The sequence below is a fragment of the Dreissena polymorpha genome, chromosome 6 (assembly GCF_020536995.1).
Source record: "Dreissena polymorpha isolate Duluth1 chromosome 6, UMN_Dpol_1.0, whole genome shotgun sequence".
In the NCBI taxonomy this organism is placed as follows: Eukaryota; Metazoa; Mollusca; class Bivalvia; order Myida; family Dreissenidae; genus Dreissena; species Dreissena polymorpha.
The window spans coordinates 2,555,692-2,583,072 of record NC_068360.1 but is presented as its reverse complement, the minus strand read 5'-3'; the positions used below and the strand labels follow the sequence as shown (position 1 = coordinate 2,583,072).

The following is a 27,381-nucleotide window of genomic DNA, read 5'->3' as shown; positions in this document are numbered from 1 at the left end:
TCCATTGTCATCTTCTCATGGTCAGCAAAAGGTTAATTGTCCGTTGTAAGTTTCTCTCGTAAGCAATAGGTTAATTGTCCATCGTCAGTTTCTCAGGTCAGCAATAGGTTAATTGTCCATTGTCAGTTTCTCAGGTCAGTAATTGTCCATAATCAGTTTTTCAGGTGAGTTATAGGTTTATTGTCAATTGTCAGTTTCTCAGGTAAGCAATAGGTTAATTTTCCATTGTCAGTTTCTCAGGTCATAAATAGGTTAATTGTCCATTGTCAGTTTCTCAGGTTAGTTATTGTCCATAATCAGTTTTTCAGGTGAGCAAAAGGTTTATTGTCCATGGTCAGTTTCTCAGGTAAGCAATAGGTTAATTTTCCATTGTCAGTTTCTCAGGTGAGCAATATGTTAATTGTCCATTGTCAATTTCTCAGGTCAGCAATAGGTTAATTGTTAATTGTCAGTTTCTCAGGTCAGCAATAGGTTAATTATCCATTTTCAGTTTCTGAGGTGAACAAAAGGTAATTTGTCGATTGTCTGTTTCTCAGGTAAGCGAAACGTCAATTGTCCATTGTCAGTTTCTCAGGTGAGCAAAAGGTCAATTGTCCATTGTCAGTTTCTCAGGTGAGCAACAGGTCAATTGTCCATTGTCAGTTTTTCAGGTGAGCAAACGGTCAATTGTCCATTGTCAGTTTCTCAGGTGAGCAAAAGGTCAATTGTCCATTGTCAGTTTCTCAGTTGAGCAAAAGGTCAATTGTCCATTGTCAGTCTCTCAGGTGAGCAAAAGGTCAATTATCTATTGTCAATTTCTCAGGTGAGCAAACGGTCAATTGTCCATTGTCAGTTTCTCAGGTGAGCAAAAGGTCAATTGTCCATTGTCAGTTTCTCAGGTGAGCAAAGGGTCAATTGTCCATTGTCAGTTTCTCAGGTGAGCAAAGGGTCAATTGTCCATTGTCAGTTTATGAGGTGATAAAAGGGTCAATTGTCCATTGTCAGTTTCTCAGGTGAGCATTCAAGGATCATCAGGGTCTTTTGATTGATTTTAAAAGTAAAATAACTTCAATAAATTAAAAACAATCAAATGGTAATTTAAAATCGGTAGAGATTGAGCGATATTTGTCGTTTGTAAAGTACCTGTAAATGGTACTTTCCAATTTGGGGGAAAATGCAAAATTTCCAATTTGTCTGATAACATTCCAAAAGGAAGGAAAATTTTGTCAATTTCCTTCCAAAGTTGCAGTATCTGCAAATAAACAAATCATATAAACATTTTAAACAAAAATGCTTGTACATGAATATTTGATTGATTTGTGCAATTTATACCAACCAATTTAAAAGACCCATAATTCCTGATCTGAATATTTAGTGCAAATACCCTGTAATACTGTGTGTGACTCTATAAAACCATCAATAACCAATAAAAACATGTTGGATGTGTCTTTGTAGCAGGATTCGGTATAAGGAGAACTTGTATACTGCCTTGCTATATGAGCTAACTTTTATAGAGACGCCGTTAAGTTTCTGCCTGTTTTGGAACCAGAAGGTCCCGGGTCCAATCCTCATTGTAGGGAATTTTTCCGGCTGGGTCACATCTGTATTTAAGAGAAAATTTACAAATGAAAGAGGGAATATCTTAACTTAAAAGTGTGGTGCATAAAAATGAAAGAGGGTCCCCGGCCATTCTGTTTTAATTTTATCCCAATATCAGTTAATGGCCCTCTTTTCATATTTATTGTCCCCTACAGGTTTACCGGAGGGGACTTATGGTTTGCGCTCTTTGAGTCAGTCTGTCTATCAGTCACACTTTTCTGGATCCTGCGATAACTTTAAAAGTTCTTCATATTTTTTCATGAAACTTGAAACATGGATAGATGGCAATATGGATATTATGTAGGTAATTTCATTTTGTTCCTACGTAAAAAATTCTGGTTGCTATGGCAACAATATTTTTTTATTTATTCTGACAATGGTGGAGCCGGTAGGGGACATATACATGTATTGCTTGGCAATAGTCTTGTTCAAATTATGCTCTTTAGTTGGAATTAGCCACAACCGTCTGGTTGTGTGAAATGTTTTATATAGAACTCTTTTGCAACATATGTTCAAAGTATGCTCTTGTAGTCAGAAGGAGCCTCAAACAAGGATTATCCCACTGTGCTACAGTTTCTCTGATGAACATTCATAGGACATCCGGGGTCTTCTTGTCTTTAAATGTTGACTTAAATGTTCCTCTGTATGAAATTTAATAGCCATTATATGCATGGAATAGAAAATATTCTTCGTCTTTTAATACAGTTTCAAGAGAACATTAAACATTGAAGATAAGAGTGGCTTTCCTTGATAATTCAGCCGCCAGTGTGGGTGTACAAGGGGTTCATTCGCTCTCCCCTTTCAGCTGCCAAAATAGGTGTGCAAGGGGTTCATTAGCTCCCTTCTCATGTTTCATCCACCAGCGTGGGTGTACAAGGGGTTCATTAGCTCCCTTCTTGCACGTGGCTTAAACATGGTGGCAGAGAATGTGCTCAACGAGATGACCAACTGGCCACTGTATGTTGACAGGCAACTCACTCTTCTCTTTCAGCTGCACTCTGGCATAAGCTTGGGCTTAAAACATATGTGAATAGTGCTGCCCCCAGATAAGCCTGTGCAGTCCTCGCAAGCTTATCAGAAATGACGGTTTCCACCTAGACTGGATTTTGTTTTAAAATATACTTTCTTTATATGAAGAATGCCATTCAAGAAGAAAGTGTCATCCCTGATAAGCATGTACAGGCTAATCTGGAACAACACTTTATGCACATGTATTAAGCTCCATTTTCACAGAGTGCAGTTCAAATGTTTTTGTGTGTGGATACAACGAAATTGAATGAATGTGTACCATCTGTTCTATTTTATGACAATATTTTGCAAACACATTATGCTGTTCTGTGCATAGACTGAATTTATTCTAATAAGTTTATATGCATTTATCTACATAATTAAGATGAATGGATATTTTGATCTTTTGTCAACATCTTGAATAAATTTATGTACTCGTTAAATTTGTGATTGTTGCAAATGTGATATGAATCATTATAAATGTGAAGGAAACATTCAGGAAATAAATTTGTTAATTGCATATATTTATATTTCCAGAGCAGTTTCTGCATACAGTTCCATTAAAAAACAGTGCTTACACTTGTTGTTGAAATGGTAAGGTACTTTTTAATCAGTAAGAAATGAAAATTTGACATACACCAAACGATTGTTTATTATGCCCCCCTTCGAAGAAGAGGGGGTATATTGTTTTGCACATGTCGGTCAGTCCGTCGATCCGTCCATCAGATGGTTTCCAGATGATATCTCAAGAACGCTTATGCCTAGGATCATGAAACGTCATAGGTACATTGATCATGACTGGCAGATGACCCCTATAGATTTTCAGGTCACTAGGTCAAAGGTCAAGGCCACAGTGACTCGAAACAGTAAAATGGTTTCAGGATGATTACTCAAAATTGCTTACGCCTAGGATCATGAAACTTCATAGGTACATTGATCATGACTGACAGATGACCCCTATCGATTTTCAGGTCACTAAGTCAAAGGTCAAGGTCACAGTGACTCAAAACAGTTAAATGGTTTTCGGATGATTACTCAAGAATGCTTATGCCTAGGATCATGAAACTAAAGAGGAAAATATTTTATGACTGGCAGATGACCCCTATTGATTTTCAAGTCACTAGGTCAAAGGTCAAGGTCACAGTGACTTAAAATAGTGAAATGGTTTCCGGATGATAACTCAAAAATGCTTATGCCTAGGATCATTAAACTTCATAGATACATTGATCATGACTGGCAGATAACCCCTATTGATTTTCAGGTCACTAGATCAAAGGTCAAGGTCACAGTGACTTGAAAGAGTAAAATGGTTTCCTGATTATAACTCAAGAATAATTAGGCCTAGGATCATGAAACTTTATAGGTACATTGATCATGACTGGCAGATGACTCCTATTGATTTTCAGGTCACTAGTTCAAAGGTCAAGGTCATAGTGACAAAAAACGTATTCACACAGTGGCTGCCACTACAACTGACAGCCCATATGGGGTGCATGCATGTTTTACAAACAGCCCTTGTTTTGCATGTGATTTGAATGAGACAATTTTCAAAGTTAATTTGACTTTCTGTGAATCTGTCCATTAATGGTCATGCTAATCTTGAACACAGTTAAAATGTTCACAGTTTTGGATTTTAGCCCTACTCAGTTAATTTAACAAGCGTTGAAAAACTACATTTTAGATTATGAATGTTATCAGGAGTCATACAAATTTAATTTCTGTAACTTTTCCTTCTTTTTCTTAACAGATTTGCAATGTAAAAATCATAGTGTATATCGTCCCATTGATGCAAAAAGGTACCATATGCCTTCTAATTTCAATTTCACGTGGTACCTTTTGGCAGCAAGGGGCAATTTAAAGTTATGAAATATCAGTAAGCAAATAAAACTGAATTGAAATCACTTTACTGTTTTGTTAATAAGTAATCATTAGAGGGAGTTAAAACATGAAGGGTTTGTAATACTGACTTGGAGTGTTTCTGCTGTTTTGGTAAAACTTGCTGATAACTTGTGGATGAAAAAAAATTGACAATTGAGCCGTGCTCTGTGAAGAAATGGTTTAATGTATGTGTGAAGTGTCATCCCATATTAGTCTGTGCAGTCTGCATAGGCTTCTCATGGATGAGACTTTCCTGTTTTAGGATATTTTTCGTTTAAAGAAAGTCTCTTTTTAGCAATAATCCAGTTTAGGTGGAAAGTGTTGTCCCTGATTAGCCTGTGTGGATCTTACAGGGCGGACCCTTTACATACATGCATGAAACCCCCTTTTCACAGAGCGCGGCTCGTTTATATTTAGGTACACATGCGCTACTTAGTTGCAACAGCTTGGATAAGTCATCATGTGAGCCTCGTTCTGGGAAAAGAGGGCTAAATGCATGTGCTTAAAGAGTCATCCCATATTTGCCTTTGTCCTCCCAACAGGCTAATCAGGGATGACACTTTCTGCTTTTTTGGAATTAGTTTTTAGCTCGACTATTATATATGAAATATATATAGTGGAGCTATCCTACTCACCCCGGCGTCGGCGTTCCGTTCCGTGCTGTTAGCATGCAAATGTTAAAGTTTTTGTTCTATCCCAATTATTTTCATCGTCCCTTCACATATTGCTTTCATATTTTGCATACTTGTTTACCAACATGACCCCAACCTATAAACAAGAGTAGACAACTCTATCAAGCATTTTGTCATAATTATGGCCCCTTTTCCACTTAGAATATGCAGCAAATGTTGAAGTTGTCGTACTACCCCATTTATTTTCATTGTCCCTTGACATATTGCTTTGATATTTTGCATACTTGTTTACCAACATCATCCCAACCTATAAACAAGAGCAGACAACTCTATCAAGCATTTAGTCATAATTTTTGCCCCTTTTATACTTAGAATATGCATATTATTGATAAATCTATGTTAAAGTTTGTGTACTACCCCAAATATTTCCTATATCCTTTGACATATTGCTTTTATATTTAGTATACTTGTTTACCAACATGACCCCAACCTATAAACAAGAGCAGACCACTGTATCAAGCATTTTTACATAATTATGGCCCCTTTTACACTTATATAATTGAACATTTAGCTTAAATTGCCATAAATTCTTTATTTATGATCAAATTTTATTATTACTTTGACAAAACAACACTTCCCTCCCCCCCAACCTCCCATCCCAATTTTTTTTTAAATATCATCCAACAAATAACCCCACCCCACATTATACCCCCCTCTCACCCCCACCCCCTCCCTACACCCCCCCAATTTTTTTTTATCCTTTTTTTATTTTTGAAAGATCGTCTAATAAATGACCACACCCCACATTATATCCCCTCTCAACCCCCCCCCCCCCCAAAAAAAAATAATATTTTTTTTTTCCTTTTTTTTAATTTTGAAAGATTGTCTAATAAATTATTGAATATGAACAATTTCCCCATGATGGCTTACATTATAATGTCAAGCACTTGAATAGTCGAGCGCGCTGTCTTCTGACAGCTCTTGTTTGTAAATGAAGTCTCTTCTAAATGAAGTCTCTTCTAAATGAAAATTTAGTCTAGTCATAAAGTGTTTTCCCTGATTAGCCTGTTCAGACTTTACAGGCTACCAATCTGGATTGATACTCAAACACTTGCATTGGTTTTCATAGAGCACAGCTCACATTTTTCAGTACACATATGGTACTAAGTTGGAATAGCTTAGCTCACTCATCAAATGGCTACAAATTAAAGCCCTATCAAACTTGTTGAGTCCTAGAAGACTGTTACATGACCATGGTGTGCAATGTGTGTGACATGCTTGCAGGAGTGGGTACCTGGTGTGTGCCCCATTCTACATCACAAGCTTTGTGGAGACTGTGCAGGTAAAGTACTCTATCACTGACAAATTAGTCACAAATTAAATTTGATGTGTAATTAATTATTTACTTTTTTATTAAGCTAATTTATTTATAACATTTTAAACAAAATCGTGGAATAAAATGAGCCTAGCTGTGGAGAAAACACTGCTTAATGAATGGGAGTAAAGCATTCTCCAAAATAAGTTTGTTAGCAGTGACTTGCTTTACACAAGAAGGTTGTTTTTGTAGACCAGAAAGTGTCTCCTGATTAGCCTGTAGGTCTGCACAGGCTAATCAGAAACTGTTGGTCTGCACAGGCTAATCAGAAACTGTAGGTCTGCACAGGCTAATCAGAAACTGTAGGTCTGCACAGGCTAATCAGAAACTGTAGGTCTGCACAGGCTAATCAGAAACGACAATTTCCCGCTAGAATGGATATTGGTTTTAAAGAGTATTTCCTTACAATCTAACATCCATAAATTGAGAAGACACTATGTAAATGCATCAAGCCCTGTTTTTCCATAGCTAGGTTCCTATTTACTTGTCATGTTTTTTGTTCAGAGTTATGGAGCCAACGACTCGCCATCACTGTTTGAATTTTTCACGGAGGGCATCACTAGGCTAGTTGGTCGCACCTACCACCACACTTGGCTGGTGCCCATGTGGCAGCTGCTGGTCCCCACGGCAACATTGAGACTGTGTCACTACACCGTGCAGTAGGTTGTCTCTCATCTTGTTGTGCGCTTTATCACTGAGGAGAGGAACAGAGTTTTGGTATAGTTTTGTTAAGGCCTTCTTCATTTGAGCCTTGTTCTGTAAAAAAAAACTGGGCTTCATGCATTTCTGTAAAAAGTTGTCCCAGATAGGCCTGTTAAGTTGGTACAGGCTTATCAGAGAAAATACTTTCAGCTTTTGTGGGTTTTTTTTTGTTTATAGAAATGTTTTTCATAGCAAAAATCTATTTTTAGCAGAAAGTGTTGTCCATGTTGTAAGGACTGCACATGCTACTCTGTGACGACACCTCGAGTGCATGAATTAAGCCCAGGTTTCCCAGAAAGGGACTCGCATGTATTATTCCCCTGTGTACTTTCGCCTCACTATGATCAATACAGAGATGCTTTGCAAACATGCTTTCAAATACCCCTTTAAAATGATCATCCTATGTCTAATCTTCAAAAGATGTATTCTGCATAAATCTTTGTTTATTTGATTAACATGAACCCTTTCTAACATTTTCAATTAAATTGAAGTATGACGGGATGAAAGCGTTAGTTAAAATATCTCTGTGAAATAAATTTTAAAAAATTCCAGTAATTTTAATAATATTTGGAATAGTTTGAACATAGTTTACTTTACATTTGATTTAATTTGATTATTTGCCCATGGGTTGGCAAAGGGGAAAAGAAGATGTCACTTTTCCCTTGACTGGGAGTAAGGAGAAGGCATGAGAATTTAAGGAAAAGTCATGTTTGGGGTTGTGTGTTTTATAATTAATTGCATTATTTCATTTTTTTTATTAAATACTTAATATAATTAATGAAGACAGTACATTCACTTAATATTGGGTTATCAATTATCTTATATGTTAATTGAATAAACTATCAAGTGAAATCAAACCAACAAACAAACAGCTCTTAGCAATTAAAACATTCAAGTTTGCAGAAAAGTGAGTAATATATTTACATCCATACACCATCCACCCCACACAAAAATATATTTATTTTTGTTTTACGGGGGATATTTTTGTATTATCAATGTCAATATCATATCATATTAAGTTTTTTCTGTACAAAAAATTATAATTACCTTTGCAATCATATTCCCATTCAAAACAACAATAAAACCTGTTAAAACTACAAGTCTTTGTAAATCTTAACCGATGTAACAGAGTTTTATTGTCTGACTTTCTCAATAAACAAATGTCTCAAAAATCTGCATTTTATTATGACTGATAAAAATTGTGTCCGTTTGATATTAGAGCTTTTTAATGTGGTGGTATTGCGGATTGCACTGGCAAATCTGGGATGACTTTGTATGCACTTGCATTAAGCCCAGTTTTATCATTTGATTGATAACATTTACATGTTTCGTGTCTACACTTAACAGCTCTTTTTCCTAACATCTGAAAGTCAAACCATTATTTGAGGAATTAAAGAACTGGTTTTGGGAAGAAAAGATACTTTTTTGCCATTTGAAATATGACTGAATAATCGCTGTAAAATAAGCCAAATAAAGCAATCCATGTCTTGAACTCAAATTATGCGGAGTCCATGAACCATATACACTAAGTACCTTGTCAATAGTTCGTAATTTGAGTTACGTTGTCAAAATTGTACAATCATTCAAGTTCATTTAAAGGTCACCCTGTCTTATTTTCTGTTAAATGACGGACAATTGATTTCTCACTGTGTCATAATACCATTGTATATTTAGTCTGAGTATTCACAGTCTCAATGCCTTCAAGCCAACCTTATCAAAGATCATCAATGCCTTCAAGCCAGCCTTATCAAAGATCATCAATGCCTTCAAGCCAGCCTTATCAAACATCATCTGGCTGTTTTTGGCTCTCAACTGAATCTTATCATAATTTTTTTTAAATCATAAAGAGTTATAGTCCTTTGTTTCCTGAAATTAAAAACATAAGTGTATTATGTCAGATGCCAAGAAAATTAATACAATAAAGTAATAAAAGGAATTATGCTTACCATCTTTCATGTATAAAGCTCTGGTGAAGTACATCTATGTCTTACTCTGCATTTAGTATAAGGTATTCTTCTGTGACCAATAAGTCGAACCTTGCATAGCTCTACCCTTGAATATTCTTTGGCCCAAAATGTTTTGTACTTTCAATCTCTACTTCATGCCAAACACTTGGATGGAGGGAGGGGGACATTTGAGTCTTATACTGAAATCTGATATTATTCAGAAATGCTGAAAAAAATAATTGTTAATATGTTTGCTTTATTTTTATGCCTCTGAAGGAGGGCATATAGTGATTGCACTGTCCGTCTGTCTGTCCGTCACACTTATGCGTTTAGGTTTCGAAAAATTCTCATAACTTCTATGTCGCTTCAGATGTAACATTCATATTTGGTATGCATGTGTATATGGACAAGGCCTTTCCATACGCACACAAATTTTGACCTTGACCTTGAACTTAGGGTCCACGTTTAGGTTTCGAAAAACACGTTTAGGTTTCGAAAAATGCTCATAATTTCTATCAAAGCATTTATCTGGGGCATATGTCATCATATGGAGACAGTTTTTGTTAACCAGGTTTTCCAAAGGCAAAACTGGTTATTAGATTGGCGAATGCGGGCAGGATGGGGGGCGGAACAAGCTTGTCCGCTCTCTAATTCAAATAGTTTTCATCCAATCTTAACGAAACTTGGTCAGAAGTTGTATCTAGACAATATCTAGGGCAAGTTCGAATATGGGTCATGCCAGGTTAAAAACTAGGTCACAGGGTCACTTAATGCGTTTTAAACATTAAGCATGTTGTCCGCTCTCTAATTCAAATAGTTTTCATCCGATCTTTACGAAACTTGGTCAGAAGTTGTATCTAGACAATATCTAGGTCAAGTTTAAATATGGGTTATGCCAGGTTAAAAACTAGGTCACGGGGTCACTTAGTGCGTGTTAAACATTGAGCATGTTGTCCATTCTCTAATTCAAATAGTTTTCATCCGATCTTGACGAAACTTGTTCAGAAGTTGTATCTAGACAATATCTAGGTCAAGTTCGAATATGGGTCATGCCGGGTCAGAAACTAGGTCACGGGGTCGAAAAACAGTTTGATTTTGAAATTAGGGGGGTAATTGTGATGAACAATCAGAAGCAATGCACATTTTGAGTTGCAGTTGTCTCCCTTTATCAGACTTTTTAGTAGAAATGCACATTTTGAGTTGCAGTTGTCTCCCTTTATCAGATTTTTTTTATTGAAAACCTGGTTTTGTGACAATTTTGTCCCTTGTTTTATTTTAATCCCACCAGACCACACAGAGCCGTACAGATAATGCAGATGACACAGATTCATCTATTTTGACCACCTCTACAAGCATCCAGCTCTGAACTTCTCCTTACTCACTCCAAGACCACAGCCAGCCAATCAGGCATCAGAATCTCACCATTCAACCAATCAAAAGGAGCCACACACTCCCCCAAGGCAGCAGCATACCAATCAAAGCCATGCACACAGTCTGACCAATCAGATGTCTCCTACCATGTCATCAGCCATTCACCTCAGTCCTGTGCTGGGGAAATCAACCAATCAGGACCATGGTTCCATACTGAGTCCTGGCAGGGAAAGTTATGTTTCCCACTCAACAGAGAAGGATAGGGATGATGCAAACATCGAAACGGCTGCACTGTCACATTTGAAACAATTTCAAGATTTTCTAAACAGGTATTTGCCATTTAACCATACTGGAGAATTTCCTTCATTTCTTTATGCAAATGCATTTGAAAAGTTGCTGAGAGGATTAATCTTGACCTATCATATCTTTAGCTAACCTAGCACTTATCTACATGTTTGTTTAGCGTAATAGTGTTGTTTCTGCTTAAATCTTTTATATCAGATAAAGTATGATCATGCTCCTCTTAAGTTTATTTTTTCTCAATCTTTAAAAGACATGTATTGTGAAAGACAAATGACCTCATGAAAGGCATGAAGACAATTTGTAAACACTTCAGTTCTCAATGTATTCAAACTTGCTTGGTATACTTTTATAAATGGTTAGCAGCAATGTATATCAAATAGAAATACAATAAATTCTGTTGTATAAATGATTGGATATTAATTAAATACTGCACTGTTTGCAAATGGTAATTTCATGGCCGTGAATCACACCATTTAGAGTCAATAAGAAGCTATGTAACTGATAATAGTTCAACAACATTGTAGAGTAATACGAAAATAACTTTAAAACAATTTTGTATGTTAGTACATGAACATCAATTCATGCCCATCACCCCACATTAGATCTTACATTCCTGTAATTTTTGTTCAGTTTCACAAAGACCCCTGAGTGGATATCTAGCATCAACAGTCAAGCTGAGATGCATGGTGGGGGTTCTGTCACTAGCACCCCTAGATTGCCATCACCACCCAAGATAGCTGCACTGCTGTCCACTCATCTGCATAATATACAGGTAGACAACTACTTGGATTCATTTACTTTAAGCTGAATCTTAAAATTGCTATATTTAAAACAAGAAATATCTTTTAAAAAGATATACGGCGTTGATTGTGGTTGGAGTTTATGAAAGGTAAAGAGTTCAATGAATGAGATCAAGGATAGAGAATGTATTTTTCTGTGCAGTTCTCAGCTGCATCACACACAGTACGGGATGTTATGCGGAGTTTTTGCGGCTTATTTTACATTAATACATATTGCTGGTCATAAACCTATAGATACAAAACAGAAAGCCAAACGAATAATGGAAGTGAAATTAAAACATATGAGTCAACCGGCCACACGCGAAGTATCCGTACATATTTTTAATATTTATAAGCGCATTTTTCTCACAAACCTGTTTTAGTGGTTTGTCGGGCATTGCTATTTGATTCGAGTTTTAACAGTTTCGAAAATCATTGCGCTATGCTTAATACATTAGTCAATATGGTGGACTTATTCTTGTTAAATTAATTTAAAATGATATGTATCATGGTATTGTTGAAAACAATTAAAGAATCTATTGTTGACATACCATAATTGTATCGCTGGATATCTTCATTTAACATCTTTCTGGTCAAAAGAAAATTCCAGTTCACCTAGTTCACGCAATAGCGTCTTTATTATATAACGATTATTTTACTGGCCGCGAACATCGGTCAGCACATAAGGTAGTAGTGAAGACGCAGCGATGACCTGTATATAAACTCTGACATTCACACACACTAACCGCAAAATGACAAAGGTGTAGAATCTACGCACAAATCGTATTGATGTGAAGAGTTGAGTGTAAAACTGTTCCATCTATCATGCCTTTTCATAAGAGATAAAATTGTTTCATGCTGAACATGCAGTAAAACAGTGTTAGAAAGACGCGGCCATGTTTCCAATGTTCTGGTGGTATTCTCAAATCAGCCAATGACTAAATGAAGTGTATTCATTTGTGGGTAGCCACGGGCATTTTTATGAATGCAACCTAAAGGTCACATAAGGTCAAAAGTGACGTTAAACAGCTATGCCGAAAAAGTCAATTAAATGTTGTAACATAATCTAGTGGATTTATTGTAAGTGAATTCCACGCAAAATACTGCCATCAATTGGGAATATGAAGCATTAAAGTTTGTTTTGTTTCTCAGTGTCTTAACTTCTTATTTGTTTTTATCAACAGCATATGGCACACCACCCAGCAGTCCAAAGCCAATCAGGCCAGGCCTTTCATCCAATGAAGTCTTAAGTAGCCAATCAAATGCGAGATGCAAGACTCTTCAACCAACCATCACACTCATTACATTCAGCCTCCCAACCAAACTCTATTAACCAATCAGAGAGAGCTTTACCTTTCTCAGCAACATTCTAGTCTTCCTGCTAGTCTCAACTTCCAGCCAATCTCATCCACCAGATTTCCTGTCAATCAGACAGAAACTCCACCCCCAAGGATGAAACCATCCAATCAGATTGAACTTTCTCATTCAAATTTGAATCAAACTAACATCACTGTGTACAGCGACTTAGCCAATCAGACTACAACTTCAATCAATGCCTGGGATGTTGTGGGATGGATCTAACAGAGCGGTGCCTATACGTCCACCTCACCAGTGTGACGACACTTATGCAAATGAGGATAATCAGTCCATCATTTCAGGTACCCTATCTGTTTGAACAGAAACAAGTATTTGTCATGTACAGTTTACTTATTATATCATTAACCAGCTGCATGATTTGTGACGGGAGTTTGTAAGTTTATTCTCACAACATCTGTATTCCGTAGAACTGCATGTTATAAAACTAACTGTTTAATAATCATTATTATGACTTATGATTTGTATGCCCCCCTTCGAAGAAGAGGGGGTATATTGCTTTGCACATGTTGGTCGGTCTGTCGGTCCGTCTGTCGGTCCGTCCACCAGGTGGTTTCCGGATGATAACTCAAGAACGCTTGGGCCTAGGATCATGAAACTTAATAGGTACTTTGATCATGACTTGCAGATGACCCCTATTGATTTTGAGGTCACTAGGTCAAAGGTCAAGGTCACGGTGACTCGAAATAGTAAAATGTTTTTTGGACGATAACTCAAGAACGCATAAGCGGCCAACAGGGCGAACTCTGAACAATATAACTGAAGCAACTGGTCTGTAATCATAAATCTATAATTTTCAGTCCAATGAAACATCATCATTTGTGTAAAATAAAGCGGATCAGTAAAAATATTATCAGAATATGAGATTTTTTGTATATTTTGTATATTAAATATTCTGGTAATGTTTAATTTTGTTGATTAATATAAATATAAGCAGGGCAGGGGAGGTAATACACTATTATATCTTTCTTATATACAGGGGAAACAAATGCAATAAGTTTAAATTTCATGTTTAATAAATAGAGGATATTTGTTCATGTCAGTGTGAGATCATTTGTTATTTTTTATGATCACATTTTATTATAACTTTGACAAAACAACACATACCTGAATACCACAATGGATTCCACCCAAACAATACCCCACGCCCCTACAAGAATCCCCCCCCCAACCTCACCCCCCAATTTTTTTTTAAACATCATCTAATTAATTACCACACCCCACATTATACCCCCTCTTACCCCCCCCACCCCCCCCTACACCCCCCATCCCCCTGCTCCCCTTCAAAGAAGAGGGGGTATATTGCTTTGCACATGTCGGTCGGTCTGTCGGTCCGCCCACCAGGTGGTTTCCGGATGATTACTCAGGAACACTTGGGCCTAGGATCATGAAACTTCATAGGTACATTGATCATGACTCTCAGATGACATCTATTGATTTTGAGGTCACTAGGTCAAAGGTCAAGGTCACGGTGACCCGAAATAGTAAAATGGTTTTTGGATGATTACTCAAGAACGCATAAGCGGCCAACAGGGCGACTCTGAACAATATAACTGTAGCAACTGGTCTGTAATCCTAAATTTATAATTATCAGTCCAATGAAACATCATCATTTGAGTAAAATAAAGTGGATCAGTAAAAATATTATCAGAATATGAGATTTTTTGTATATTTTGTATATTAAATATTGTGTTAATGTTTAATTTTGTTGATAAATATAAATATAAGCAGGACAGGGGAGGTAATACACTATTATATCTTTCTTATATACAGGGGAAACAAATGCAATAAGTTTAAATTTCATGTTTAATAAATAGAGGATATTTGTTCACGTCAGTGTGAGATCATTTGTTATTTTTTATGATCACATTTTATTATTACTTTGAAAAAACAACACTTTCCTGAATACCACAATGGATTCCCCCCAAACAATACCCCACGCCCCTACCAGAATCCCCCCCAACGTTACCCCACCCCCAATTTTTTTTAAACATCATCTAAAAATAACTACACCCCACATTATACCCCCCTCTCACCCCCACCCCCTACCCACCACACCCCCCAATTTTTTTTTTTGTAAACATCTAATAAATTTCCACACCCCACATTATACCCCCCTCTCACTCCCCCCTACCCACCCCACCCCCCCAAATTTTTTGTTGTTGTTGTTTAAACATCTTATAAATTACCCCACCCCACATTATACCCCCCTCTCACTCCCCCTACCCCCCCAACTCCCCCACCCCACCCCCCCCCCAATTTTTTTTTAAACCACACCCACATTATACCCCCCTCTCACCCCCAACCCCCTACCCCCCCCCCACCCAACCCCCAATTTTTTTTTTTAAACATCTAATTAATAACCACACCCCACATTATACCCCCCTCTTACCCCCCCCCCATCCCCCGTACCCCCCACCCAGCCAAAAGAGTTTTTTTTTAACATCGTATAAATTACATCACCCCACATTATACCCCCCCTCTCACTCCCCCCTACCCAACCCCCCTACCCCCCCAAAAAAAGGATTTATTTTTAATTTTTTTAAACATCTAATAAATTACCCCACCCCACATTATACCCCCCTCTCACTCCCCCTACCCCCCCACAACTCCCGACCCCCCCCCCCCCCCCAATTTTTTTTTTTAAACCCCACCCCACATTATACCCCCCTCTCACCCCCACCCCCCTACCCCCCACCCACCCCAATCTTGAAATTATATTCTAAGTGTGATAGGTTTTTGATATGCCAACAATATTCATTAAATATGATGATGATTGCAAATTTTATTTTATATTAACTAGTTTTAATTTTACAATTTTCATATTATTTTTAATGATATCAGAACGTCAACAAAGACATGTTGTTGTTATTCTGTCTAAGTTATCTCTTTCACATGAAATGAGGATAAACAGTGCGCACACATCTGGACCTTTGCGTTAAGACACTTATAGATTTGAATGGGATGTGTTCATTGTAAACTTGTGATATTCAAAGTTATTCCACAATTTTGAAAACTGAGTTGCCTCTTACATGTACATGTAGATTATTCAATAGCGAACAACTTAAGTGCCTTCAGCGCTTTGATTGATAACAAGGACTTATAAGGAGTGTGTGACATCCACTTCTGGGGCATTCGTTGACATCAATGCTCTAATTCAATAGAGCAGTATGACAAAAAGAACAAACAACATATGTTTTATGCTTATGTCCCCTACCGGTGAAACCAGAGGGGACTTATGGTTTGCGCTCAGTCTGTCAGTGTGTCTGTCACACTTTTCTGGATCCTGCGATTACTTTAAAAGTTCTTAATATTTTTTCATGAAACTTGAAATATGGACAGATGGCAATATGGACATTATGCACATCATTTTATTTTGTTACTACGTCAAGAATTAATGTTGCTATGGCAACAAATTTATTTAAAAAATGTGAAAATGGTCGAGTTTCACCGGTATGGGACTATTGCTTGGCAATAGTCTTGTTAAAAGAAGAATTAATTTTTTATCAGTCAAGCATATGGACCTTTAAGATTAAAATGCAACCTTTTCTGTTATCAACTAGCAGAATTTAAACATTGTAAACATATGCTCAATACTTTGATTTTACAGAAAATTATGTATTCATGCGTGTGGATTGATGACATATTCAAACATTGAGATTTCACAATCAATGAAATTTAAGAATATGTGTACACATTTTTTTTCAATAAATAATTTTACCGACATAGATTTTGTGGAGTTTCGAGGAGTTGGTCTGTGTTTAAGGAAGACAGATGATAAATGACACAAATTGGCTTCAACTTGTTCAATAAATTGAAACGATATGTTCCCCAAAGAACATATACCGATGATGATGATGCTAATGATGATTATGTTTATAATGATGATGATGATGTTGATGATGATAATAATGATGATGAGGATAAGGATGAGGATGATGATGATGATGTTGTTGATGTTGATAATTATGATGATGGTGGTGGTAGTGATGATGAGGATGATGATGGTGGTGGTATGGATGATGATGATGATGATGATGATGATGATGATGATATTGATGGTGATGATGATGGTGATGATGATGATGGCAATGATGATGGTGATGGTGGTGATGGTAATAATGATGATTATGGCATGTTAAAGAAGAATAATGTGATGATGATGATGATGATGATGATGATGATGATGATGATGTTCAATAAATTGAAACGATATGTTCCCCAAAGAACATATACCGATGATGATGATGCTCATGATGATTATGTTTATAATGATGTTGTTGATGATGATAATGATGATGATGTTGGTGATGATGATGATAATGATGATGAGGAGGAGGATGATGATGAGGAGGAGGAGGATGATGTTGATGATGATAATAATGATGATGATGATGGTGGTGGTAGCGATGATGATGAGTCGGAGGAGGATGAGTCGGAGAATGATGATGACGATGATGATGATGATGATGATGATGATGGTGGTGGTGGTAGAGATGATTGTGATACTGATAAGATGATGATAATGCACTGACACTATTAACTCATATTTAATTGTATATTAACTTTTTTTTATATGCACCCTTGCATTGATTATAAGCTTATGGGTATTGTGTCAACGGCAGGATGCCAGTTTAGAGAAGTGTCTTACCTAAGAATATTGGGCCTAATAAAAAGAATGATGTGTCTTGTCATAATCAACCTTGTTAGTGGTAATAATTAGGGATGCAAGAGGTTACACAAATCATTAACCGGTTAACCTTTTTCCGTAACTGGTTATTAACCAGTTAACCGAAACGCCTTAATTAGTTTAAATGATTTAGAGTACGTAAAAAATGTCATACCGCTCGTACCGCTCTGTAGAAACAAAAGTAATTTGAAATTTGAAATCGCGCGCGTTGACAACATGCTAGTTTCGTAATAAAATGTATTATACAATTTATTTTTATCATTTTGTAAATGTGTGATATATATTTTATTTAGTTTTCCTGAGTAAATGCATAGGAGTAAAAAAAATAAAGAACTACACGATGTTCATTTTCACTTGTTATTGACTTATTTTTGGTTGGGCCGCTTATATTACGTTCGCGTCGTATTGCTCACAAAAATGGTGAGTTCCTTTGTTCATTCTGTTTTAATTTTTGATACTCAAATTGGCTTAATACAGAAATGTTTTTTCCCTTTCAATTCGACATAAAGTGGGTCATGTGTGTTCAACGAACCCGCATCTCTCCTTATTCAATAATTGCATATTTTGTTGTTTGCATTTTAGCGTTTGTTGCCGAAGTATTATCGTTTGATTTCATTATACAATAAAAATGTGAGTAAAATAAAGGACACGAATGCAAATCAAATTAATTGTGACCCAAATGTAAGTATTTTAGTTTATATAATCAGTACATTTATTTAATAGCGAAGTATTTAAGTATTATGATCTCAAATACGGATAGTTACGTATGTTTGTTAACGTACCATAGTGCGCACATTTTAAGCAATGACACAAATGCTAAATGTAACGGTTTTATTTGTTAAATATTTTCAATTGATGTTTAATTATTTAATAAGTAAATAGTTTGCTTTCTTAAAGGGGCCTTTTCACAGATTTTGGCATTTTTTAACTTATTCATTAAATGCTTTATATCGATAAATGTAAACATTGGATCGTAAAAGCTCCAGTAAAAAATCAAGAATAAAATTGAAAAAAAGGAAAAGAACATTGCCCGGACCAGGTTTCGAACCAGTGACCCCTGGAGTCCTGCCAGAGTCCTGAAGTAAAAACGCTTTAGCCTACTGAGCTTTTCCGCCGATTACACATACTTAATATATTTTATACCTTATATAAGCAATCTTCGTAGTTTCACAAAACTTAACGACAAAAACAGAACTCTCCAAATTATTCAATCGTTTCGCGTTGCAACGCTTTATAATTTTTAGGTTTTAAAATCGTCAAAAGATGCATATAATGGCTATATTAGACCATGGTAAATGTTCAGTATTACTGTTTCCTCACAAATATCATAACTAAAACAAAAATTTGCGAATCTGAAACAACTTTTTTCAATTTTGTCAATTTACCAAAGCGTGAAAAGATCCCTTTAAATAAAACTTGCATCGGACGGTAATGATGGAATCGTTTGACGTAGATCATCATAAGGATCTTAATTTTTGATAAACAAAAACAACGTTAACTCGTCAAGATTTTAACTACGAATGCAATTTGTGATACGATTGTTACTTATAAACAAGGTATTTTTCGCGAGCAATCGGTGTTGGATATTGGTTACAAAAAACATCAAAATAAGCCGTCCAATGTCTCAACTTTTTTTTTAATGCAAGTTCAATAAACGTGTCAATTACGTCTTCGCTTATAGCTCCTACTTCCCGCAGTTCGTTAGTTAAATTTTCGCGAGTAGAAAAACACTTAAGTGTCACTTATCAAAACGTACCCCGTATTTGTTATCACCAAAGGTATTGATTAATTGCTTTATAAATTCTATTGTTATACGTTATTTATTATGGTCGATGGTGCGGCGTGTTGTTATAACTAGTCGCCATCGCAAGTTGGCAGTATGTCACGTGAAAAAAGTAAAATGGTATGAATTATTCCATGAAAAAAAAAACATAATCAAATATTTGTCCACATCGACAATCATTTTTTCTAGGTTAACCTTTTCCCGAAAATTTGACCGGTTAACTGTTTTTTTTCTGTAGGTTAACCTCTTGCATCCCTAGTAATAATTCATATGAGCATGTTAACCTCATTGAACAATGGCTGGACACATTGTTACAATATATATGATATTTAAGTGTTGTTCTATTTATGATGTAATGTAATGTTTCCTATGTTTACAAGGTGCAATTGTAACACAGTATCATAAAGAGAAGGAATCAAAGATAAGGTTGTCTGTTAAACATCTTGTTTGGGAGTAATGTCGATTAGTCCGTTTAAAACCGCATCAGTGTCAGACTGGCAAAATAACAAAAAAATAAAAAGTCCCGTGGAACCTATCAATGTGTTGAAATATTGTCATAATTTCAAGTGTCTATAAGCATCTCAAATTACTCATCGAGTGCTGTCAATTATGTCAAGACAAGGCTTGTGTTATCCCCATGTGTCTGTCCTCCTTCTAGCCTTTTGCGTCAATAGTCCCCTTGTGAACACTGTATAGGCATCATTTATGACTCAATCTTCATGAAACTTGTCCACAACATGCATCACAATGATAACTTGGATTCGGTTTGGATTGTATGTACCGCGTTCTGTGAGTCTCTTGTGTGTGTTTTTTATCGAAACGGTCTATGGGCTCGTGGTTTGATGAAATTTGTCTTATGACCGTGTTTATTTACTGCATTTTTGATAAAGTGCGTATAGTCATCAGGTCATGTAATTATATGGGTTTTAATAAGTGTACAAAGTCTCCCGGCTCTGTCAATCTCTGGTGATCATACAGTGAATATGATATTTAGGGTATGCGTATCCCGATTTCTGATATAGTAGCAATACACACCAAGTTCTGTGAGTCGTGGGTTTCCTTATACAATTGGTATAGACGCACCTTTTTTAGGTATTAAGCTTTGATTTAGATGGGTATAGACTCCAGATTCTGTGTGTGACCGGTTCAGTTATAGAGGGTGTAAAGGCATATGGGTCTGTGCTCCGGCTATAAAGTAAATTGTTAGGTACACTACAATGTTTTCTTAAAATAATTCTGGACCAAGTATGAGGTTTAAGCTCCTGTTACAACGGTTTTACCCCCAATAATATGCATATTGGCCTATCCTAGGTAATGACCCAAGTTTTTATGTCCCCCACTATAGTAGTGGGGGACATATTGTTTTTGCCCTGTCTGTTGGTCTGTTGGTCTGTCTGTTGGTCTGTTTGCGCAAACTTTAACATTTTGCAATAACTTTTGCTATATTGAAGATAGCGACTTCATATTTGGCATGCATGTGTATCTCATGGAGCTGCACATTTTGAGTGGTGAAAGTTCAAGGTCAAGGTCATCCTTTAAGGTCAGAGGTCAAATATATGTGGCCAAAATCGCTCATTTTATGAATACTTTTGCAATATTGAAGATAGCAACTTGATATTTGGCATGCATGTGTATCTCATGGAGCTGCACATTTTGAGTGGTGAAAGGTTGAGGTCAAGGTCATCCTTCAAGGTCAGAGGTCAAATATATGTGGCCCAAATCGCTTATTTTATAAATACTTTTGCAATATTGAAGATAGCAACTTGATATTTGGCATGCATGTGCATCTCATGGAGCTGCACATTTTGAGTGGTGAAGGTCAAGGTCAATGTCATCCTTCAAGGTCAGAGATCAAATATATGTGGCCCAAATCACTTATTTTATGAATACTTTTGCAATATTGAAGATAGCAACTTGATATTTGGCATGCATGTGTATCTCATGGAGCTGCACATTTTCAGTGGTGAAAGGTCAAGGTCAAGGTCATTCTTCACAAGGTCAATGTCATCCTTCAAAGTCAAACGTCATTTAGGGGGACATTGTGTTTCACAAACACATCTTGTTGATTGTGTGTATTTGTTGTATACATGAGCATCTTTTCTAGAACATTTATTTTGTGCCACACTGTCTGGCAGCTTAAATGGTTCTTATCATCTATATATGAATACAAGCTTTAATATGGTTTCTCTCCAGCTGATGACATAGAAGGTATATAGGTACCACGTTCTCTAGATGTTAGGATCTTCAATATTTGGTCCATTTGCTCAATATTATTAAATGTATCACCTTGCAGTTATATTCAACGATTTTTACAGAGACAAATTTGTATTGGGAATATTATCATACTTGTGATTCAACAATGAGTATGTTTAAATCTACACATGGTTGTAGACTAGCCAATTGAATATCAAGTAATGACAAAAAAAATTATAAAAAGATTTTCTCCCTTGCACGATCCACTATGAATTTCAAATATTTAAAGAGTATGTACGAGCAAGCTAAATAGGGAATATAATACTATGACGGGGATAGTGTCAATGAACTTGGAGTTAAATATGTGATGCCTTTTTAAACTTTCTTTAAACTGTCAAATTGTTTTTGTACTCGACCAAGGTAATGTTTTATGCATAAATTAGATACGAGGCCACAGAAAATAAAAATAAAAATCGAAAAAACAAAATCAGTTTAAAATCTTCGGTGTTTTGAGATTCTCCTTGTTTAATTTCGATCTACAAACTATTCAAGACCACTTGCAAATATAGTTGTTGACAATATCAGCTTCAAGATAGTCAAGAGCAGTTTTCGGGACGGAGATTTTAATAATAATATTCAAGTGTTCACGGAAGTATGTATGTAGGATGATTAGAGCTCGCGATTATTTATATCCTTTGGAGAAAGCTAGATACAACACTAACTAATTGAAATGTTCATTCACGTATTCACTAGAGTTTCTCAATAACGGATGGATGGAGAAAAAAAAAAATATATATGTTTATATGTAGGGATATATATTAAAGTATATACTTGTATTTTTTTTTCATACACATTTATGTATGTAACAAAATTAAATTTATATTGAATTGCATAACTTTATTTTAAGTTTTATTGTATACATTTTGTATAGTTTAATATCGTTGGCTGTGCAGATATATAGAATATAACCTACAATTTAATTTATTAGGCATATGGATTTCGAGAGCATGTATAAAGTTTTTTTCAATATGGCAGCCGTGGACTTCACAACTGAATCACTTGGGGTTTAAAACAAGATCCCTTGATAAACTTAAAGTCAAAGCTTCGTATAACTCTAAGAATAACCATATCCTGGAATGAATGTAAGAAAAGCCATTCATTTGTAAATGCATCGTTTTATTATGAGTCTAACATACTAAATAAATACATTGTACTCTACATGTATATTGCATACAATATGCACTTTTAAATGTTCGTTTTATAACTATTTACTTGCATGCAATAGTTGAACAAAGAAGCTTTCTTAAACATAATTGAGTGTGCTTACTTATGTTTATATGTGGACAAATAATTTCTTGAACAATCTTCACACAATTCATGTAGCAGGACCTTAAATTCAACCACTCAATTCTCAGATTTGCAGTTAATTGCAGTAAATTCCATGGAGCTAGCGGGCCGTATCTTGATAGCCTTCAGGCTGTTTTTATCTCTGAAAGGTATATTGTAATGTTCGGACTAAAAGTACCACTGACACCAGGATTTCAGTGTAACTAAAACTGCAGTGGGCTGTTATTTGTTATAATCAAGAAGAAATAAAATAATTTATAGGTTAAGTAAAATTCGGTTCATCTATATTAGTAAAAAACAAGACAGAAATGGGGCCAGCAGTTTTTTGAAGCTATAGGAAAACAATATGAAGACTCTGCAGTCACTTTTGTTTACAGTAACACATAACTTGTGAAAGTTCTTCAACACAGTAACACACATTGCATTGTTATTATTTCTTGACATGATTATGTTTTTTTTAAACAATTGGCTGTCACTGGTGCTAGGGCTGTTTTCTTTAAAAACAATTTTGTAAAACCTTGCAAAAAACCACCTGCACATAATGCTTTAGTTAAAGTCTTAGATTAGCGCCTTAGGACCTTTTGCCCTCTTGTGTCTTTTCTTGTATACCTTCAACGCCAGTCAGGCCTAAGTCTATATCAAAACAATCAGATGTTTAGTTTAACAGCGCTTAACAACAACCTTCCAGCTCACAAGGAACTTTGTATAATTGGTGTTCAATATACATAATTATGTATTTTCATCATGACAAGCCAGTAATGGGGTAAGATTTGTGCTTAAATACATTCTAAATGTTTTTTTTCTATGAAGTGAGTCAAGAGGCACTTATTCAGAAAACGGATGCAATCTTAATAAACTGCTATTCCCACCCATCCACTATCTAAATACTCGCAATCAACAAGGATGTGTGTTGACCTCTTGTTTTACTGTAGCTGTTTTATCCCGAGGTTTTGACCTAGATTTCTTACCATAATTGTATACATTGAGAAAATTAATGGCAAATAGAACTGCGCACAGGTTTATGTTTTTCGCATGTCCATTTCAACATTAGTAGATTTCACGCAAATATTTAACAATATCTGTAAGGCGCGTGAATTTAAGTACATAATTATAATTGATGTTTGCGTAACTATGATTATTTAAAGTGTTTAAGTAATTGCAATATGGAAAAGAATGGAAGTATATAGTCGCATATATACATTTGATTTGGAGTGCTGACTCCTTTGAAAGTATTACTGGCTACTCAAATTTGTATGGAGAACACTTTGCCCCATCAGCATTTAATAATAATTGTCAGAGAAAACAATTCATAAATAACTGAAAATGAAACAAGACTGAAATAGATAAAACATTAGAATGAGAAGGAGAGGTCTCCACAATAAATTAACATGTAAGACTGAGGTTATTTTCACTGATGTAAATTTGGTGTGGTGCATGTATTTCACTGATGTAAATATGGGGATGGTATTTCACTTATGTTAATATGGGGTGGTACATCTATATCACTGATGTAAATATGGGGATGGTATTTCCATGATGTAAATAAAGGGTTGTATTTCACTGATGTAAATATGGGTCGGTATTTCACCGATGTAAATATGGGGTGGTATTCCACTGATGAAAACATAGGGTGGTAATTCACTGATGTAAATATGGGGTGGTATTTCACTGATGTAAATAAGGAGTGGTATTTCACTGATGTAAATATGGAGTGGTATTGCACTGATGTAAATATGGGGTGGTATTTCAGTGATGTTAATATGGGGAGGTAATGCACCGATGTAAATATGGGGTGGTATTTCTCTGGTGTAAATACGGTGTAGTATTTCACTGATGTAAATATGGGGTGGTATTTCACTGATGTAAATATGGGTGGTATTTCTCTGGTGTAAATACTGGCAGGCTGGTTTATGATTGCATTATTCACATAACAGTATATTCATAATGATAGAGTTACAATCAAAAAAAAGTATTGGTATTTTTGTCCGAAAATATATAGTTTATATGGTGCAAATATCAGGGGCAGAGAAGACAAATAACCAATCCTATTTGTCCTGCTATGGTATTTTTTTTTGCTCAAATTTGGGTCCGGTATGGGGGCCAATTCCATATTGAAAAAAGCGCTGAAGGCACTGGAGATGTTCGCTATTGCATAATTTAAGACGCAATTCATTTTTGAAAATCAATCGCAAGTTTAAAATGAACACACGCCATTCAACTTTATAAAGTGTGTGTCATAGCGCATGGGTCGAATTTGTGTGCACTTTTTATCATCCTTATTATTTCATAGAAATAACAAAGACAAAATAAAAACAACATGCTTTTTGGAAGTTCTGAAAGCATAGAAAGTATGATGAAAATGGTTATGCGAACTTAATATAAAGAAAATTTGCAGTCACCATCATATTAAAGGAATATTTTTTCTAATATCAAATGACTATCTCACCAAGAATAAAAATTCATAATGAAAGTTCCGTGTACAAAATTTTTGATTTTTGACACCATATACAAATTCAAAATATACAATAATCTTCGCATCTTGTATTTGGAGGAATAAAAGTATATAAACATTGCTGTTTATGCTTTACTTGTTACCCGAGCAGTTCACACGGTGTCAACAACGCTAACATAAACATAGGTATAGAGCACTAATGCGCTTTTAGGCGTAGCTGTTTCAGTTTTCATCTTAGTGACTTTTACATAACGCCAACAAACACACATGAATATTTTCGAATATTTAATAAGCTGATTCGAGATACAACCTCTTAATTTTTGCTAAATCACTGCGTATGTGCTCAATTCAAAGGATGCAGCACTGTTCAGTGTAAGGAATTCCGGACTTCTCTCTGTATGCTCAAACGACACAAATTGTGGCCCTGTTACAATTACGCGTTACAATCAATCTCGCAGAATTTCACTTTCGCCTCCAAGATGAGTAAACAATCATTAGCGAAATAGTATAGTGTCACGATAAGAGAAAATCGTTTAATTATCATACCACAATGTTTGCCGTACTTGGTCAGCACGTCTGGAAATCATTCCTTAATGTGTGGATAGGCTGCCATTATTAACAAGTTTGCTATTTTGAATTCAATTTTGTATCAAAAAGCATTGTTCTTAAATGTGGCATTTTCAATTCGCAATGAGATTTGTAATGACCCTCGTCATGCGAAAATGGGTCTTATTCCATATTCGCCCATCATATAAATAGCCCACTCAGCTATCCCTCCTTCTGGTAAGGAGAAACATAGCATATTGAGTGATTTTAAAGCGAACAGCATCGCATATGGCCTGACTGCGCAAAAGCACATGTTGGGTTTAACAAACGCTTGCCGAAACGCATAAGACCCATTTTCGCATGACGGCGCTATTGACGTGTGATTTAAATGTGTCGAAAGAAAACTGCGTTTAAATCAAATATAAACATACGATATATTTCGATAGAGAAGAAAGGTACTCATAACAAGGCATATGAGGACACATATGAAGTTCTCTCCCGTAGTATATTTTTTTATTTTCTCACACTAATGTGTGGTTTGACAATGCTAACACACATTGCATGCGGTGAATATGCAGCTTACAAGTGAAAAACACAACACAATAGTTTAACTTTGTTTAATTGTATTTAATTATTTAGAAAAGTAAATTGCTAACTTTATTTCAAAGTCAGCGTATACGCCGACTACATTTTTAAAAGACATTTATTGTTATAAATATATTTAATATAATATATTTAGTTGTTTTCGGTATCTTGGATGAGTCGAAAATAATTATGTTTGCTTGAAAAACATGGCTTCCAATGGGTTGGACATTTTTTCTTATAAAGCTTTAGTGAAATCTTGTTAACACTCTAGAGGCCACATTTACTGTCCGATCTTTATTAAACTTGGTCAGAACATTCATCCCCCTACTATCTTGGACGAATTAGAAAATGATGTTGGTTGGTTGAAAAACATGGCTGCCAGGGGGCGGAGCATTTTTCTTATCTGGCTATAGTAAAACCTTGTTAACACTCAAGAGGCCACATTTATTTTCAGATCTTCATTAAACTTGGTCAGAAGATTTGTCCTAATAATATCTTGTTATCTCAGGTGAGCGACTTTGGGCCTTTCAGGCCCTCTTGTTCCCAAATGGGACCTTCAAAATATTCAAAATATGTGATTATAATTTATAAATAAATAAGCATCATATAGGTGTAGCATAATGACTTTAAGTTAAAGACAATCACAAAATAAAAAATTCGTGAACTATTAAAGTCAAATTATATTTTACAGGTTCTAGTATTAAACATATAATATTTAACATGTCCAATATGACACAGTTCAATATAATACCAACTGTATATTTATATTAATAATTTTGTGTAAGCTCTTTAAAGCGTCACAAGCCCTGGACAGTCATTTTGGTGTGTGAACATTTTCA

The 27,381-nt window shown here is 35.7% G+C and overlaps 2 protein-coding genes across 2 annotated transcripts in view; both read left to right on the top strand.

The window, feature by feature from the left end:
• LOC127833221 (CAP-Gly domain-containing linker protein 1-like) overlaps nucleotides 1-27,381 on the top strand; it is a 606,687-nt gene that overhangs the window by 495,163 nt on the left and 84,143 nt on the right. The window lies entirely within an intron of this gene.
• LOC127833230 (mitochondrial outer membrane protein SLC25A46-like) overlaps nucleotides 1-27,381 on the top strand; it is a 111,568-nt gene that overhangs the window by 7,531 nt on the left and 76,656 nt on the right. The window lies entirely within an intron of this gene.